General features: G+C 38.2%; 1 protein-coding gene across 1 annotated transcript in view; it reads right to left on the bottom strand.

Moving 5' to 3' along the window:
• The window catches only part of CFAP53 (cilia and flagella associated protein 53), a 500,763-nt gene that overhangs the window by 327,327 nt on the left and 153,625 nt on the right, over positions 1-19,811 (bottom strand). The window lies entirely within an intron of this gene.

Raw genomic sequence — 19,811 nt, 5'->3', positions numbered from 1 at the left:
CATAATCAGTTTACTTCTTCAAATTTTCATATGCTGTAAAGACCATGTATAGCTACATCTCATACTCTCTCTTGTGTTAATTATGTAAATGTCATGTATTTGGAGCTTTTCTCCACCGAATTCCACTGAAAATGTTTTTTTTTTTTTTTTAAATCTGGTCAGGCTTTCCAAGTAATCAAAAGCAAAATAAAACTAAAATAAATAAAGTAAATTGAGGGCTGAGAAAATTAAACACTGTACCACATGATCTACAGCTCATAGCATTAACCCTCTGTACCAACTGCCAGACTAAAGTCTGCACTGTGTAATACCTTAAATCTCCTGTAGTGAAATTTTTACCCTTTGAATTTGATGTTATTTTGCAGTCACCTTAATGTTATGGGCATCCTTAAAGGGCAGATGTCCACCTCAGCCGGGGGGGGAGTAATGAGCTCTTGAAGTCAGGCCACACATTGGGCCTTCTGCATTTGGAGTCCCACTAGCAAGGAATACTGCAACCGTGGTTTGTATGAAGAACATCTATTTCCAAATTATATATTTCCTTTCTATCAGGCTGGCTCTCTGCATATACCATCTCAACCTTGCTGCTGTCAAATGCCACTTTCAGACCTAGCTAACCTGATTAGCACTTGACATGCTCGTGGTAAAAAACTCCTCCACCAATGAAAATGAATTATTAAATAACTGGTTACACTTCTGGGATAAAACAAGAAACAACCTGGACTTGGCACTATCTTGAGATGTATTCTTCAAATACAGTTCAAGCCAGATAAGGAGGCATAATGCTTCTCCAGTCCCTCCCATCCAGTTTTAACTGTGAAGCATGTATGTTAAGAGTGTATTTGCATGTTTCACCACCTCTTCAGATTCCACAGAACATCCGATTTGTAAATGCACCAATTTCCACTATATTATGAAATCCATGGATGCTAACTACGTACAGTAAATAAATATACATACTAAAAAGGGCAGTGACCTTTTGAGTACCTGATCCTTCCTTCTGCAGCCCTCTGACTACACATATCTATTTCTGAACAAAGTCTACCAGCAAGAAAGATAAATATTGAGCAGATCTGAAAACTAGAAAAGTGTTTCCTTTTCCAACATGCTTACGCAATAAAAAGATAATTTAACCTGCTCTATCTTGGATGAGTTTTCATATTAGGACAAATGAGTGTCATCACCATGCTCAAAGAAGTATAAGCAAACAATGCTTTTGCTATTATCTTTACATTAAATACTACATATCGAGATGTGTTAAATATTTACATTAAAGCAATATACTTTTTTTTTCTTGCTTAACTGTAACCAAAAGCATCACATCCAAGCTTTGATTGCAACCAAAAGGCTGTGTTGTGATATTTTGAGTGCATGTTCTAAGGACATAAACTGCAATCCTCAGAACTGAGAAAAGTAATGTGCAAATATAGGGAATTTACACTAAGCTGCAGGGTGGGGTACCTCAAACTATACTCCTATTCCAATATACAGCATTTTCAGAATTAGTATGTACAAGTAGTAGAGGTCTGGGAGGCAAAGTCCCCAGATCAGTGTTGCAGGATATGTATTTATCGGTTTCGCATTTGAAAATGGGACTAATATGTTTTTAACCCCTTTACTGATTATCACTCAAGACTCGGGCAAACATACATTTATATAAAAGAAAACAATCCATATTAACATGTTCACAGTTACAAACATTATACATCACATATTTTCTTTTCTACAATTATCATCAAGACGTTACATAAATTGCTCAATCACTGCCTTCCCTTAAACCTCACTCCAACTCCAAAGCATTATTCTGCATGTATTGTTCCTACATTTTTCTATCAAAATGGAACCAATATGTTAAGATAATTAAGTGATCCTCTTTACAACTATCTGCCTCTGAAATCACAAGTTCTTTGCAAACACTCCAACACATGCTATATTCCTCACAAAATACAAATAAGACTTCAGACAGACCTATTAATAGTAGAAATGAATAACTACAAATATAAAAAAAAAAAACCACTCAGTTATACATTCATCCTTCTCTGTGACGGATAAAATGACTAGTTCTTTTTCACACTTCTTAATTTCTCTAAACATTAGAGTATGTAATACACAACAAAAGTAGATTTCACTCCCAAGGGGCAGGGAATAGTAACAGTTCAATAAATCAGTGTCAAAAGGATTTAGTTTTGTGTGTGTGTGTGTGTGTGTGTGTGTGTGTGTGTGTGTGTGTGTGTGTGTGTGTGTGTGTGTGTGTGTGTGTGTGTGACAGTATACATATACACATATATAAATATATACATATAAGTTCATAGGTTCATAGGTAGGTACTAGGCTATTGGCCCTAGGGCCTATATAAGCCTAGCCAAAAAGGTACCTTGGCTTTCGCCACCCAAGAAAATTATTTTCCTGTGCCCCAGTCTTGCAGAGCCACAGAAGTGATCCCCAGGGTGAATTTCCTATTTCCCATCCAATCATCAAGATTTTTCTTGAAGAGTGGTAATGAGGAACTCTGTTTGACATAGATAGGTAGTCTGTTCCAGAGTATGGGAAGTCTCTGGGACAGGAATCTATCCCTCCAGCATGTTCTGTTTATTGTGGTGACAAGGTTTAGGTCCCTACAGCGTGTGAGGGATTGGGATTTCTTTAAGTGGAGCATGTCTAACAGCTCTGGGTTTGACATAGCTTTGTATGTTAGGCAGAGATCGCCTCTGAGTAGGCGATATGTGACAGAATAAAGCTCGAGTTTTTTGAGACAGTCTGCGTAGGGCATCTGTTTGAGGCCAGTAATTCTCTTTGTGAGGTATTTCTGTGGCCTTTCCAGTTGTTGTAGATGTCTTGTGAGGTACATACCAAAAGGGGCGTTGTACTCTATAATGGGTCTAATGAGTGATGAGTAGAGGGGAACAATGGCCTCTTTTTTTCTGGATGAGAAACCTTTTGTGATGAGGTGTGCCACATAGAAGGATTTCCTGACCACTGTGGCGATGTGATTATCAAGGATAGACTATTGTCCACCTGTGTCCCAAGGTCTCATCACATTTTTGGTGTTAAGTAGACTACCACCTATGTGGTAGTTCATGGGTACAGAGTTTTTACCAAAGGGGATGACAATGCACTTTTTGGCATTGAGCTTCAGGCCATGGCTTTGACACCAGGCATCTGACTCAGTAAGGCCCTTTTGTAGGATGTCCACGTCATTAGGAGTTTCGATTATGGCTCCTAGTTTGCAGTCATCTGCAAACTTTGTTAGCCAAAGACCTTCTGTGTTAGCCTGTACTTCAGAGAAGTAGATACCAAACAGGAGAGAACCCAGGACTGAACCCTGTGGTACTCCACTTGTCACTGGTCTGAAGTCAAATTTGGAGTCTGCTACTGTCACAGTGTGGGTTCTGTCCGTGAGCCAGTTGGCAACTCATCTTGTGACATAGGGATTTATACCTAGTTTAGTGAGTTTATCTATAATTCCAGAGTGGGGAATGGTGTCAAAAGCCTTGGCGAGATCTAGACAGGCTGTGTGAACCACCTTACCCTCATCGAGTCTATCAGGTTTAGGAGACATGATCTGCCTTTTACAAACCCGAACTGAGTGGGGTCCAGAGTTTGGAGATTACCAATGTCTTTGTTTATGAGTTCCATGATGATACGTTCCATGGCCTTGCAGACAAGGTTTGTCAGGCTAATGGGAGCGGTAGTTCCCGGGGTCTGTCGTGGCTCCCCCTTTGTGGAGTGGGATAACTGTCATGGTGCGCCATTCAGTGGGCACAAAGCCTGAGGTGAGGCTATGATTGAACATGGTACTTAGGTGGGGTACCAGTTCATTCTGTAGTTCATGTAGAATGCGGCCTGGGATATTGTCAGGTCCCATGGATGCTGTGTTCTTGGCTTTGGAGAGTGTGTTTTTTACCTATGGAGCCGTGATTACAGTAATTTTGCATTCTTCCGGTATAAAGATGGGCCCTCTAGGAGTTGAGAGGGGATTAAAGTTAACACTGAACCTATCTGCCAGGATGCTGGCAATATCAGTTGGTTCTGTATATTTAGTGCCATTGTGCTGTTACTCAGAGCAGATTTGAGTGTTGCCATTGAGATTCTTGACATAGCGATAGAATGCTTTGTGGTTGTCTTTAGAGTCAGTGGCAATTTTGTTTTCATAACTAGCTTTGGAGGATTTTATGAGGGATCTAAGCATCTTACTGAGGCTGACCAGGGAGTTCCTCCAGTCATGGGATTTTAATCTGTTTTTGCAACAGTTTCTTTCTTCTGTTGTAGACTTTGTTTATGGCAGAGGACCACCAGATTGGCTTCCTTTATATATATAAAAGTTTACTATCAACTTATCATATCATCGACCAACTTCCGCGAAAACTCACACAGCCGAACTCCAAAATTGCCGAATTACAGGATTTAACATGGGTCGAAATAGGGGCGAAATTTGTAGTTTGGCAATATCAGAGTTCGACACTGCCAACGTTCGAGGTCGGGTTTTTGTGTGAAGTGGACTCGACTGACTCCACTTCAGTTAAATTATAGTAAACCATATATATATATTCATATATATATATATATATTTATATATATATATATATATATATATATATATATATATATATATACACACACACACACACACACACACACACACACACACACACACACACACACACGTATATATGGGTTCTGTTTGTAAGACTGACATTTCAGAATGTCAAATTTCAAAAGGTTGAGACCATATGATCAATGTTATGAAATGATGAATGTTTGTTATATGGCAGGAATACTGTTTTTACAGAGATTGTGGTAGAGTAGGATCAGAGAACATTTTACCTACTGTACTGCAATCTCAGAGTTGATATGTTTAACTAGCAGGGGTTGTGGGGGTATAGGGGGGCTTGTGCCACTGCAAAAACAAAGTGCTCTGTGTTAGTTTTATTTTCACTGTTTCAGAACATCAACCATAAAGTATCAACCTTTTGAAAGTTGATGTTCTGAAACGATATTATGACACAAATACACACACACACACACACATATATATATATATATATATATATATATGTGTGTGTGTGTGTGTGTGTGTGTGTGTGTATATATATATATATATATATATATATATATATATGTATGTGTGTGTGTGTGTGTGTGTGTATGTATATATATATATATATATATATATATATATATATATATATATATATATATATATATATACCTATACATATACAAATGTATATATAATGGATATAAATATCTTTCACGTTTTGTGTGCATAGTCTGTAAACAAAGCACATTGGTTTATAGGGATGTGTGTGTGTGTGTGTGTGTGTGTGTGTGTGTGTGTGTGTGTGTGTGTGTGTGTGTGTGTGTGTGTGTGTGTGTGTGTGTGTGTGTGTGTCTATGTGAGTGAATGCAGTTACACAAACACTCACATATTTGTTTGGGTTCACTACACATTATTGAAAACCCACAATACCGACGCCCATAAACCCGAGACCAAATACCCGAAAGACTACAAGACTGACGGACCACAAGCGCGAAATTCAAAATCGCGAACGTTTGTAACACATGCAGTACACACATACACAGACACACAGCTTCCCCCCACAATCAAACAAATAAACTTACCCTGCACCCCCCTCACACCCCCCTACTTTAATATTCTAACTCCGAGATCGCACAAACACACACACAAGACAAACTCATACCCACACATTACAGTCCCTCACACACACACCACAGTCACAACACACACTAAAGCCCCTCACAAACGCATGTACACACACATACTTACCTGAACTGCAACACCAGAAGTGCTAACTCAAAATCTCCGAACATCGGGATTATGAAATTCGAGCTTCTGGTCTTGCGATCATCTGGTCTTTCGGTGTTATGATCTCGGGATTCCGAGCGTCGGTAATATGGGCGTTTAGTCTTCCGTAGTGGACCCATTTGTTTACATTTGCTAACTATGACTGCCAGCTGAAAGGACTCGTTTTCAGTGGAGTCCTGGCTAAAAATTTCCAAACATATTACAACAGCATCAAAAAATATAAGTATCTACCGACTAAAATGTTTGAAAAGATCATATCAATAAACATGTCCATGAACAATCAAAAACAAATTAGAAAATACACACCACCAAATACTCATGCTTTAGAAGGCTGTGGGAATATTCTCATAGCAATTGATCAGGCAAACATTGTGTATTAGCCTCCTAACGAGGCATATAATGCTGCATAAAAGGAAGTAACTAGGAAAGCTAGAAGCAGGAAGTTTGTTCCTCCACTGAAAGTTCAGAACAGGTGAGCTGGAACTTGCCCAGAATAACATGGAGGTGTGGACTGTGTGTCCAGTCAGGGATCAATAGTGGATTATGCTTGAGAATTATTCACTGAGTTGGAATTGTGGCCAAGTTGAGACCTTGAGACCCACAGCTAGGGACTAGTTTAAAAAAAGCATCTGCTTGCTGCATTTACTGCTTTTATAGAACTCCTGCCTCAAGTGTCTCCTTCCACTTACAATGGTGGCTATACCTCTCAACCTCTTAAACAAGAAATCTGGACAAAACCATAAACAATGGGGGGGGGGGGGACAAAGGCCCAAACAAGGAACACTTTTTAAGTATTTCTCTACAAACTTAGAAAGTTAATAGAGTAACATGTTTTCAATTAGATTGAATTTTCTGAAGGGGATAAAGTCTATAACGCAGATGTCTGGTATTATTTTTTTAATTCAATCCTCAATGATTTGTCAGGAAAACAAAAACAATTTTTATGAGAAATAGACCAAAATACAAGGCAAAAATCTGCACATTCTGCGAAAAATCTGGACAGTTGAGAGGTATGACTTGTGGCATGTGCACAGGCATTTTGCCAGACAGTTACCAGTTTTTGATCCTCATAGTATCTGTGCTGACAAGAGCAAACCATGTTTTACCTACTAATGCCTAACAGCACCATAATCAATAACCCAACCAAGAAGGAATTATTACAAAGACATTTTGAGTTACATGTGGGAACTGATCAAAAGCTAGTGTAATAAGAGCAACAGCTGATTATGCTGGCCAGTGTAACCGCTAACCCCAGGATTATGCCTCCTCTTCATAAATTCACTAGGGAAGATGACCTGGAGTATTACCTGGTGGCTTTTTAGTATTGTGGAGAGCTGGGGACAAGCAGATTAGACAAAAATCTTGTCATCCCAAATAACAGAAGAGGTAATGAAATCGTATTTAGACTGGGAAAGGAAGTCCCAACATGGACTATTGCAAATTTAAGAAATAACTTTTGGTCAGGCTAGTATAACCCCTGAAGTAAATGCATTTTTAGTTGGACTTGTGTACAAATCAGGAAATGCACAGATGCATGACTTAAAGCATAGTTTAAAGATTTTTCTTAAACCAGACAGCAAAATATTACAAATTTTAACAGTTGTTATTGTGTCTTTCGGCTTTTCCCGGTTAGGGGTCGCCACAGCGGAACTCCGGTCCTCTAATGATTGGCAGTTGATTTTTATGTGCCGAGTTGCCAGCCCTGATGCACAACCTTCAACGAAGATACGCCCATTCACGCATGTCTCCACGCAGAAAACGCTCTAGCTGAGAGTCGAACCCATCAGCGTCTTACTGTGAGGCGACAATGCTACCGCAACACCACCACCGCGGATCAGTGAACAGATTTAAAACAGCTTTGGCTAGTAACATAAGAAAACTGATATTGGAAAGTGATTCCAAGAACTTTGTTAACCTAACAACTCTAGTAGAAAGTTTATTAGTTAATAACATAATGTTTAAAACTGAACTGTCTGCTTTTAATCCTAAAACTACAGAAAACCTCACTTGATGCTTTTTGTTTTACAGAAGGCGGCATATGTTAATTTGCTTCAAATATCTGGAAGGAAAGGTCATATTGCAAAGTTATGTGCTACTAATACTAAAGACAATGTTATATGAAAACTGAAATGCATGATTTAAATGAAGTTGTTCCTATGGAGTGTGATAAAGCAGCATCTAGGATAACTGAGTCAGCCTTACATCACTGTGTTATAACAAAACTAGTGGAATGTACTATGTTTTTAGAAGGCAGAGACATTCAAGCACCCTAGACTCTAGAAGCAAGAATACCCTTTGTAAACTTCCCCTGATATGAAAGAATAAGTTTAACGACAACCAAAACGTGGAGATTGTATGCATTGATGGTAGAAGAGAACTTCTCTATAAATATATAGAAATGCAGCCAGTTCTAGGTTACTGTAATCCCTGATTTGACTTGTGAGATTTTCCTCATTTCAATTTTAAAGCACTGTGGAAACTGGGAGGAAGGAGAATGCACATATGCAGTGTGGCAGGCTGATACACTTAAGAAAGAAGTAAAGCAGCAGCTTGATGCATTCATTCAGTATAAGAATAGAGAAAGCAAGGCAGTGACACTTTACAGAGATCCAGAATCAAAACCTGGAGAAATAAGTTGGAAGTGAAGCTACTAAAGGGACAAGAATCTGGCTGTTATTAGACAGCAAAAACAATCTTACACATTATCAAAAGTATGACAGAGCAACAGAAACCTAACACTGTAAGAGATATCAGAAAAGGCATTAAGTGTTACATAATAGCAAACGCTGTAATAAAAAACAATACAAAACAGAAGTCAGCACAGTGAAATACAAAAAATGGATTAGCACAAAACTATGATAAGCATAAAAGAAGTAGTGTACCCAAGCGATGAATCTTAAAACACATCAAGTACTAAAAAGTGAACTACACAGAAGAATGCAGGATTTTGAACCTATGTGTGTTACTACTAAGAAAATATTTCAAATTAAGTAAGCTCTAAGCATCATGTGCATCAGGTGCCTATAAGGCAAGCAAGACGCAAAACTGACAATAATGTCTATTCTAAGATGTCCTTTGTAATGGGAAAGCAATATCAAGAAAAAGAAAGTAAGTATATGATACTCTATGATACTCTCTCACACTAACATTAGGGGAAAGCAACCTAAAAGAAAAGAGAGCACGCTAACTACCTGCATTGACAGCAAAGACAGTAAAGCAGAAAACGATCTTTTGTTTAGAACGACCCTTTGCGGGGGATGAGCACAAAGAAGCTGCTGCCGCAGTACCAGTGTCTTAGATGGGAAAGATGCTATACCTTCCACCTTAAGCAATGTTATTTAAGGAACTGATCCTCAGTTTGTGCACTTGCAGATAAGCCTCATCAATTTTAAAACAGCACAGTGGGAAAAAATGATACATTCTATCTAAGGGGTAGAGTGAATATAACCAAGGATGTAAGGAAGATACTGAACAGGATGTTCCCTTTACTTCTTACCCCTGTTTTGGACTAAATGATGACCTCTTATACAACAAAGAATAAGAAAGAAGCTATACACCAGTTGCTAATACCAAAACTTCACAGGACACTAGTAATGAAGCTAGCCCATAGTCATGTGCTGGGAGGTCACCTATGGATGGGCAAAACTACAGCAATTATACTGGCCAGATTTTACTAACATGACATAATAAAAAAGGAAGTTTCTGTGCTGCTTTTCCAGAATGCCAGGAAACTGCACCATCATCATCAAGTCCACTTTTTCCTATTTTCTACATGGGGTCAGGGTGTCATTGTCAACTGCTGCCACATCTCTTGATTCAGTACCACAACTACCTTCGTTAACAATCATGCCGGTCCTCTCTCGTACAATCTATTCATCTCTTGGCTGGACATCTCATTCCCTAATGCCTTCTTCCTGTCTCTCCTTAATTTTCTTTACAAAATTATTTTCTGCTTTCCTGCAGATGAGGCCAAACTACCGTAATCTGTTCTCTTTGACCTTTTCTGCAACTGGGGTTACTCTGACTTCTGGTCTGATTTTCTCTTCTCCTCACTGACAAAATGTTTCCACAGACAAGAGGCATACGTTAGAGATGTAATGGCTCAGAAAGAAGTTCTTGGGAGCATATATTTTGCGAATGTATGTAGTTGGTTCAGTATAAAAATGACTTGCAGTCTTACACTCGGAAGATAATTTAACCAGTATAGACATGTTTTTGCTGAGTTGGTGTAGAATAACATGTACTAAAGAGATGAAACTGTTGAAATCTTCAGAGCTGATAGTGGTTAAGAAAGCTGCAACTAGAAAATAGCAAAATAACAACAAACCATCAATAAGAGAGGTGAAAAAGATGATCACAAAGAATACAAATCTGTAGCTAAAAGCAAACAGAGATCAGAGACAGAACTCCATAATAAAAAAATGGGCTGCACTGGGTTACAGTAATGGAATTTAAGCTTGAGGAGAACACTAACAGGGAGCAAAGAACTCAGGATCTACATCTATTTAATAAACTAAACCTTAATACAAGGTGAAAAGTCACTGGTCTAATTGTTAAGACTTGTAATATAGTGAAAATAAAACAATATTCTAATTACTTCCCGACATTAAATTGGGTTGTAAATAATGTATGTGTTTAATTGTTTTTGTTTAATGAGCAATGTTAATTAGCAAGGTTAAATCAATTGTGGAAATAAGATTGGCTGACTGTGATATTTGAATGTGCATGCTTAACATGGGAAGTTATGAATAGCTGAATGTAACCAGTGACTGCTTTCTGTATAAACACATACAGCAGATGTAGCAGCAATCAGTGCCAAAAAATATGTGCAGCATACATGGGTATTAAACAGCAAGTCAAACTGAAAAATATTATAAAAATGCATTTATATTGCTCAATAAAGATTTATGTTTTCTTGGTTCAAAAGCAGCATTCTATGTACTGTTGAGATAGCAACCACATACAGTCTTAGATGGGGAAAGGAGCTAATACTTAAAGCAAGTGAGTTCTACTGTTTTCTTATCATTACACAGGATATACTGATTTAGAAGCTAAGGATATGTGAAGTGTGCTGCAAATGCAGCTTGCAGGAAATAAAAGAGCATCAGGAATATATGAGCAGGGACTACTGAGACAAAAAAGCAGACTACCACTGGCAAAAGTCATACTTTATAACATGGACGATCACCATTTAAAACATGAGTAATCACTAAGATGGCAGCAGTGCAGGAATTATTCAAGAATGTGTGTATTAATGATGAAGGATTTACATATTCATAACAAAAAAAAAATCATTGTTTACCCCCCACTCCCAGATGTGTAGAATATTTTGAAAAATAAGTATATGATGGAAAGCGAAAATATCCAGTCTGTCAGTGTATGGTATATGGGTAAAGTAGAAAGAGAAAGAAAATAATCTTCTGTGTTTTCTAACTTTATCATCCACAGTGTTTTTTATATTTAAAGATAATTGTTCTTTCAATACTAGTTTCACTTCACCAACCTAATCCATAACTTAAAACTCCAAAAACACAGTATATAGTTCCCCTGTTCACAATAAATTACATTAAATACTTCAACTTGAGATTCATGCTGCAAGCAATAGCCTCTGCCTTCATCCTCCCCTTTCTTTTCCCTTCCAGCTACTTTTTCCTTCCTCTTCCCCTTACCACTTAATTTGCAAATTTGCACATTTTTTAAATAATTAGGTAGCAAGCCAACACTGTTAGCTAAGTGATATACATATCTTTTGAAACGATTACTTTACCATGACATATTGTGGTTGCATATATGTGTGTACTGTACAACCCAGGATGAACTTGAAAAATGGTCCACTTGGATCAAAGTTCTAACCCAGTTAACAAGCTGCAAATAAATAAATAACAATGTACCTTTGAACAGAGGTCACTGTAACAATAACTAATAATATTTGGCTTTACTCACCTTCCATTCCTGTAACCCTACTTCCAGGCCAGATGTTTCATCAGCTGCATCCCTATCCCTATGAGGACTAACCCTTGTCTACATGAACATTCTATGACGGTTTGGTTGGTTCACACAACATCCATGTATAGCTAGCATTGCCAGGATCCACTTTTATTCTATAAACCTTCCTTGCATCTCCAAGGGAAATGTTTTTGTTGCACACTAATATATGTACTCTGTCCAGAATGAAACTATTGCTAAGTACAATATTAGCTGCAAAAACAGACTACTAAGCAAGCAATAATGCCCAACAGCGTGTGTGTGTTACTGTGTAAATAATGCCTGCCCAGGGGCCTCTACACCCTTCGAAGGGCATTATTTACACAGCAACACATGCCTTGGAGGGCGTTATTGCGCTTAGAGAATGGACTGTTAAATTGTTTTGTATTTGTTTTTATTTATTAAATATATATACATATATATATATATATATATACATATATATATATATATATATATAGTTATCTGCCTAATGTTTCAAATGTGCTGTAGCATATGCTGGCAAATCATTGAAGGTTGAAGTCACGAAATAATTAGTTACATTTGAGTTTCAGACTTTATTATAGCTATCAACAGAATCAGGGATAAATCCAGAAGTAATCAGGGACACTTTTAAAATATTCGTAGTATTAATTTGAGACATTGACAGACTAAGGGAATGTGAATTAATGTACATTTTCTGAAGTAAAAAAGTCTATAACTCTTGTTTATTGATATTGTTTATTAAGTGTAATTCATCACCTGTTCTCCAAAAGTCACCAGTTATAAGAGGGTTTAAGGAAGGCAGAGCTAAAACCTGAGTCAAAATCATGGCTGTCCATGAAAATCAGGGCAGGTGAGAGGTATGGACTCAACATCCTTCGGAAAATGCATGTTAACATAAAGCCTGTTATTACAGCAATTTTTGTAATTTTATAGAAGCAATATTTAAAGTCAGTCCCTATTTTTCAGCCTTTGTCCCTCCATTATTTTAGGTTTTATACAGATTTCTTGAGCTAAGAGGTATAGAGGTATGCATACCTCTTAATTTTAAGATTTGCATCCACCGTTTAGTCTCTCTCTGTCTCACACACACAGACACGCTATAACTTTCAAGCACACCAGCAAGCAGCCATACACTCACACATGCAGACAGAAACACACACACACACACACACACACACACACACACACACACACACACACACACGCACTTTTCTATTGTTTTTTTATTATCCATTTGTTTTAATTTTACACTCGCTAAACTGCAAAAGCACTGCTTAGCGAGCATAAAGTAATGGCGACTGTTAGCTTCCTAACACGACCTCCAAAACGAACTAATCCCTCAGCTAAGTGCCATGTTCAACCACAGCCTCACCTCACGTTATGTGCCCACTGAGTGGCGAATGGCAATGGTCATCTGGCTTCACAAGGGAGGAGCCACCACTGTCCCTGGGAACTATCGCCCCATCAGTCTGATGAGCCTCGTCTGCAAGGCCATGGAGCGCATCGTCATGGAACTCATAAACAACAACATTGAGAACCTACAGACCCTGGACCCTACTCAGTTTGGTTTCGTAAAGTACAGGTCTTGTCTTCTAAACCTGGCTGATTTCTTCGAGACAGTCACCAAAGCAATTGATGAAGGAAAGGTGGTCCACATGGCATACCCTGACCTTGCGAAAGCTTCTGATACCATTCCCCACTAGGGAATTATAGACAAACTCAATAACCTAAATATAAACTCCCACATTACAAGATGGGTTGCTAACTGGCTCACGGACAAAACCCATACAGTGAAAATAGGAAATTATAGGTCCGACTCCAAACCGGTGACAAGTGGAGTACCCCAGGGCTCAGTCTTGGGACCTCTCCTGTTCAGTATTTACTGCTCAGTGGTACAAGCAAACACAGGGTGACTATGGCTAACAATGTTTGCAGATGACTGCAAAATGGGTGCCATAATCGAGACTCCTACTGAAGTAGATATCCTTCAAAAGGGTCTCACTGAAACAGATACATGGTGCCAAAATCATGGCCTCAAGCTAAATGCCAAAAAAGTGCATTGTCATCCCCTTCAGAAAAAAACAAGTATCTATGAATTACCACATAGGCGGCAGCTCACTTAACACAGAGAGTGTGATAAGAGACCTAGGGATCCAGGTGGACAGTAACCTCTCCTTTGATAACCACATTGCTGAGGTGGTTAGAAAATCCTTCTACATGACCCACCTTATCACAAAGTGGTTTGCATCTACAAAAAAGGAAGTTATTGTCCCCCTATACTCATCACTCATTAGACCCATTATTGAGTACAATGCCCCATTTGGGATGTACCTTACTAGACACCTGCAACAACTGGAGAGGCCTCAAAAATACCTCACCAAGAGGATAACGGGCCTAAAACAGATGCCCTATGCCACTAGGCTAAATAAACTTCAACTGTACTCGGTTGCATATCGGGTACTCAGAGGTGATCTCTGCCTGACATACAAGGCTATGTCAAACCCTGAATTGCTGGAAATGCTCCACCTAAGGAAATCCCAATCTACCCGAGCTACATGCTCTAGGGACCTTAAACTGACCTCTACAATAAACAGGACTTGTTGGAGGGACAGATTCGTATCCTAGAGACTCCCCCTGCTCTGGAATAAGGCCCCATATATGTGAGGCAGAGCTCCTCATTAACGCTTTTCAAAAAGAATCTTGATGAGTGGATGGGGAACAGGAAATTCACCCCAGGAATCACTTCTGTGGCCCTGCTCAACAGAGGCGCAGGTAAATAAATCACATGGGAGGTACAAGCCAAAACATTTTGGCTAGGCTTAATTATGCCCTAGTGCCAATAACCTAGTACCTACCTATGAACCTATGAACAGTCCAAGCTCCACAGCAGCTTAATATGCTGCTGTGAAGTGTTGAACTTATTTATCAGTGGGCATTACCTGTAGAGTAACACCTTGCTGGAGAATGTTTGTGCTCCAATCATACTGGTGATGTACAGGTCGCCCATTCTTGAAACACTATTATCACAAGTTATGAATACAATTCCATTAAGGGGAATGGTAGGTGGGTAGCTTTACTGCTTTAATGAACACTCTTCAAATACCTACAGTTATGTTTAATACTTTACACACATATGTACTGGCTGCTTCAGACTGGGTCACTCTAACAGTAAACCTGGACACCTGGTTAAATTCCCAAGCAATATTTGGTTACTTGATGGAAGTATATAGTTGCAGGATCTTCTGTAAAAGTCATATCAAAATATGTTTTATTTCTGAACCGTGCTTCCAGCTTTTAGTGTTTGATAAAAGTTTGTATTAAAGTCCATGTGACAGCCTCCAAAGTACCTTGCACAGAAATATTGGTAATGTACTCTGCTAACATTGCTGCTGCACTAGTGGAATACACTTATCCAGCAAAGGTTTACTATAAATGTTACAGCAAAAGGAAATTTGTTGGGCAGCCATTTAGAAAAAGGTTGTTTACTGACAGACAGGTCTCATTCCCCTTCCTTTATCAAGGACCATAAATAGTTGACCTTTTCTACACTCTTGTGTACTTTGTATCCAGTACCCAAGTTATCTGTGAATCTTGTGCAACTGTTTAAAAAAATGACCGACTTCCCAATGGTAGTTGGGAATTACTACTTTTCAATGACAATATTTCACTAAGAAAGACCAAGTAAAAATGCTTATGGCTTAGAAATATTTCCAGCTGAAATTAACAGCCACCAGAAAAAAAGTATTTTGCATGAAAAACATTTTATAGCTTGTTAATTATCACCAGTTCAAAGACAGATAAAGCAGAAATGGCAGACATATTTAACTTAATACAAGGAAAAGGCCAAGTTTGACTGAAAACTGATTTAAGTAGTCAAACAGCCTTAGTACAGAATAGTTTCAAGGTTCTGCACCTTGTGATGCAGTGGAAGTAACAAATTTATTCTATTTTGTAAGCAGGATTTTTAAGTATCTGGCATTCTGACTTCCTGTCAGAAATTAAAGACATGAGGAAAAAATGGATTAGTATAAGAAATAAAATTATATCCTTCAAGCAGCATACAATAATGGTTAGAGTGTCAAGACTCTGATACCTTGTGTCACTGTTATATCAATAATAACTTGTGAAGAGGCAAAGGCCATGGAGATAGGCTGGTTAAAGTCATTATGAAGAGAAAATCCATATTGTACATTAGCATGTCAGACAAGGTGTACCTCTGGAATAATTCAAATCTGCACAAAGTTTTATAGGTTCATAGGATGATACTAGGCTATTGGCACGGAGATCCTTATAAGCCTAGCCAAGAATTTTGGCAATGTTCCCACAAAGTCAAATTCTGTTTCCCCTGTTCAGCAGGGACACAGGTGGGATCCCAGGGGTGTATTTTCTGTTTTCCATCCAGTTGTCCAGGTTCCTCTTAAAGAGAGCTAGAGATGTGCTATGCCTGACATGGAGAGGGAGTCTATTCCATAGATGGGGAGAGTCTTTTGGACAGAAATCTATCCTGCCGACAAGTTCTATTAATATCAAAGACCAGGTTGAGGCCTTGCTTGGGGGTTGCGCAAGTGGAGTTTGACTTACAGACATGCAGCAACTCCATCAAGCCTGGGTCTCAGATGGCCTTGTATAACAGACACATCTTTGGATCTAATTCCTATTTCAGGCCAGGATTGTATTCCTGCTCAAGCCGCGGTGGTACAGCGGTAGCGTTGTTGCCTCACATCAAGAGGTTCTCCTGTTCAATTCTCAGCTGGAGTGCCTTCTGTGTGGAGTCTACATGTCCTCCCCATGGTCGAGTGGCCTCCGAAAAACATACGTGAATGGGCGTGCCTTCGCTGAAGGTTGGGCATCAGGCTGGCAACTCGGCACCATAAAAATCGACTGCCAATCATTAGCGGACTGGAGTTCCGCTGTGGCAACCCCTAACCGGGAAAAGCTGAAAAGACAAACAAAAATTGTATTCCTGTTCAAAGCTTTTGCTTGAAAATTGTCAGAGATGCTCAGCTAAAAGCTGAAAATTGCAATGCTCAGCACCACGTCAAGTATCACTTTGCACAAATGTATAGAGCCAGTTCCTTCTAGACTGATTATGTGTCACATCACCATCTGTGCCGAGTTATAAATGTCATATGTGAGCAATGTGATACTAAGCTGTCAATGTCCTAAAAGCTGTTATCTTTTCCTTCAGATTTTAAATTCTAAGCATAATCTGAAGGATCAGTTACAACACATTTTGGCTGTTGCTGAAGTGAGCATGGTTCTTTCTTTACACTAAAAGTAAAAGGAATATTGAACATCATTTCTCATAATCTGTGAATGTATTCCAGACAATCCTGGCATGCCACTGTATCATCCTCAAACACAGTACTGAAAGCGGTACAAGGAGGATGAAAGATGGCATGCATAGCAAGGGATACTGAAAACCGTCTTCTTATAATAATCTGATGTTGAGGAAATTCTGTCAGGGCTATTTGAATCCCTCTTTTTATCCTACAAAGGGAGGGGAAAATCTATAAGGACTGTATCTATAATCACTCCTAAGGAGTTAGTAAAGATGTATGAATGATGGAAGTCTTTAGTGAATATTGCATTAGAAAAAAAAAGTTGTGTTAGAACTGTCATAGCAAGAAACATTCTTAACCCAAAACAGGATTACTGCCTAACCCTGATATGTTTCCACTCGGCTCACAGTACTTGCAAACCAATGAAACTAAGATAAGCAGATTTCTAACCTTAGCTAATCCTAGAAAACATTATTGTGATGTACTTAAGGCTATTAGCTGGCTCTCTGTTTCACTTGCAGCTACTCTCCTAATTAGTACCCTACTACAAAAGATGAAACACATGGTTTACTGCCCACCATTAAAAAGAATAGGTTCCCTAAGTGAACAAAGAGGTCATATAGAAGAAAACCTCCAGCTAGTCAGACTTCCATTCAAGTCTACCATTTGAGAAAAAGCTTTTTTCCAAATTGGTCACAGCCACTTGGAATAATCTTCCAAATGATGTAAGAAATCAGAGCACCCTAACAGCTTTCAAAACCAAAAAAATCTGATGGAGGAAGACATTTGTACCTGTTTCAGAGACACTGAGTAAAGCCTAGCTTCACCCTAAATGCTTTACCTATCTGTAGGACTTCTTCAATATGTAAATAATGTAAATGTGGTACTGTCATTTTATAACTACTGCACTATTGTACTTTTATGTCTATATACGTGTGTATATGGATTCACTTCAGATGATTGCGTTGCTGAAATCTCAAAATGCAGTTGCTCGAGACCACATGTTGAAGTTTCAGAAACTCGAACATCAGAAGTGAACACATACAAGAAAAATAAAACAAGTACAAATGTTTTTGAAGGGGAGCAAGACCCCCTGCACCCCCACACCCCCCTACTTAAATATACTAACTACGAGATCGCACTACAGTGGGGAAAAGGGAAATCTCCTGTTCTGCACTTCTGCAGACAGTGCTGAATGGGAGATTTTCCTGTTACCCACTGTAGCACAATGTCGGAGTTCGTATATTTAAGTAGCAGGGGAGCAGGGCAGCTTGCCCCCCTGCAGAACCCTCAGTTAAGGTACTTCCACAATTTTTTTAACCCCCCCCCTTCAGATGTTTGAGTTTCTGAAACTCGATCATATGGTCTCAACCATATGCATTTCGAGATTTCAGCAACTCGATCATCTAAAGTGCACCCATGTGTAAATTATATATATATATATATATATATATATATATATATATATATATATATATATATATATATATATATATATATATATATATATATATATATATATATATATAATGTATGGATCTACTTCATAACATTGAAATTTCATAACGTTGAATTTCATAACACTGAGACCAAAATATCTAAATCTCAAAACAATGAAAACTCAGAACATTGAAAGTGTGCTTCATAACATTGAGAACTACAGTGCACATGTAAATAACATTGTCTCCACCTATAACAACACCTAACTAATAAACACACTTTCTACTATGTTTCTGCAGGGGGGCAAAACCCTCTGCACCCCCCATGTCAGGGGCTCTGACCCCCACATCCCCTGTAAATTAAATATACCAACTCCAAGATCGCACTACAGTGGAAAAAAGTAAATCACTGAGGTTAGGAAATAAACTTTTTTCCACTGTAGTGCGATCTTGGAGTTGGTATATTTAATTTACAGGGGGGTGTGGGGGGTGCAGTGGGGCTTGCCCCCTGCAGAAACGTAGTAGAAAGTGTGTTTGTTAATTAGGTGGTGTTGTAGGTGGAGGAGATCTTATTTACTTGTGCAATGTAGTTTTCAATGTTATTAAGTACACTTTCAATGTTCTGAGTTTTCATTGTTTTGGGTTTTCAGCATTTTGAATTTTAGATGTTATGGTCTCAATGTTATGAAATTCAATGTTATGAAAATTTCAGTGTTATGAAGTACACCCATGTATATATATATATATATATATATATATATATATATATATATATATATATATAGGTTCCCTATTAGAAGAATGCGTCTTGGTCGAACTTAAAAGCCCGAAATGGCAAAATATCAAAGCGGCTTTTAAGCAAATTCTTTCCCTGAGAAAGAATTTGCTTAGCCACTTTGTTACTTTGCAGTTTTCGGCACTGTAGTGCGGTCTCGGAGTCGGTATATTTAAGTAGGGGGGTGTGGAGGTGCAGCTCCCCACTTAATGTAATGTTTAAAGTATTTTTTTTTTTTTGCTGGAACAACGATTTTTTTCCCTAGGAAAAAAATCGCTGTTCTGATAGTTCGAAATTGTAAGCTTTTGCTTACATAGGGTCGATTAATCACCGTTCACTTTTTTAAGCGTTCGGTGATCTAATATAGACCATATATATATATATATATATATATATATATATATATATATATATATATATATATATATATATATATATATATATATATATATATATATATATATATATATATATATATATATATATATATATATATATATATATTTATATATTAGACA

The sequence above is a fragment of the Protopterus annectens genome, chromosome 1.part1 (genome assembly GCF_019279795.1).
Source record: "Protopterus annectens isolate FY-2018-M chromosome 1.part1, PAN1.0, whole genome shotgun sequence".
Classification (NCBI taxonomy): domain Eukaryota; kingdom Metazoa; phylum Chordata; order Ceratodontiformes; family Protopteridae; genus Protopterus; species Protopterus annectens.
This window is presented reverse-complemented; position numbering and strand designations above follow the sequence as displayed.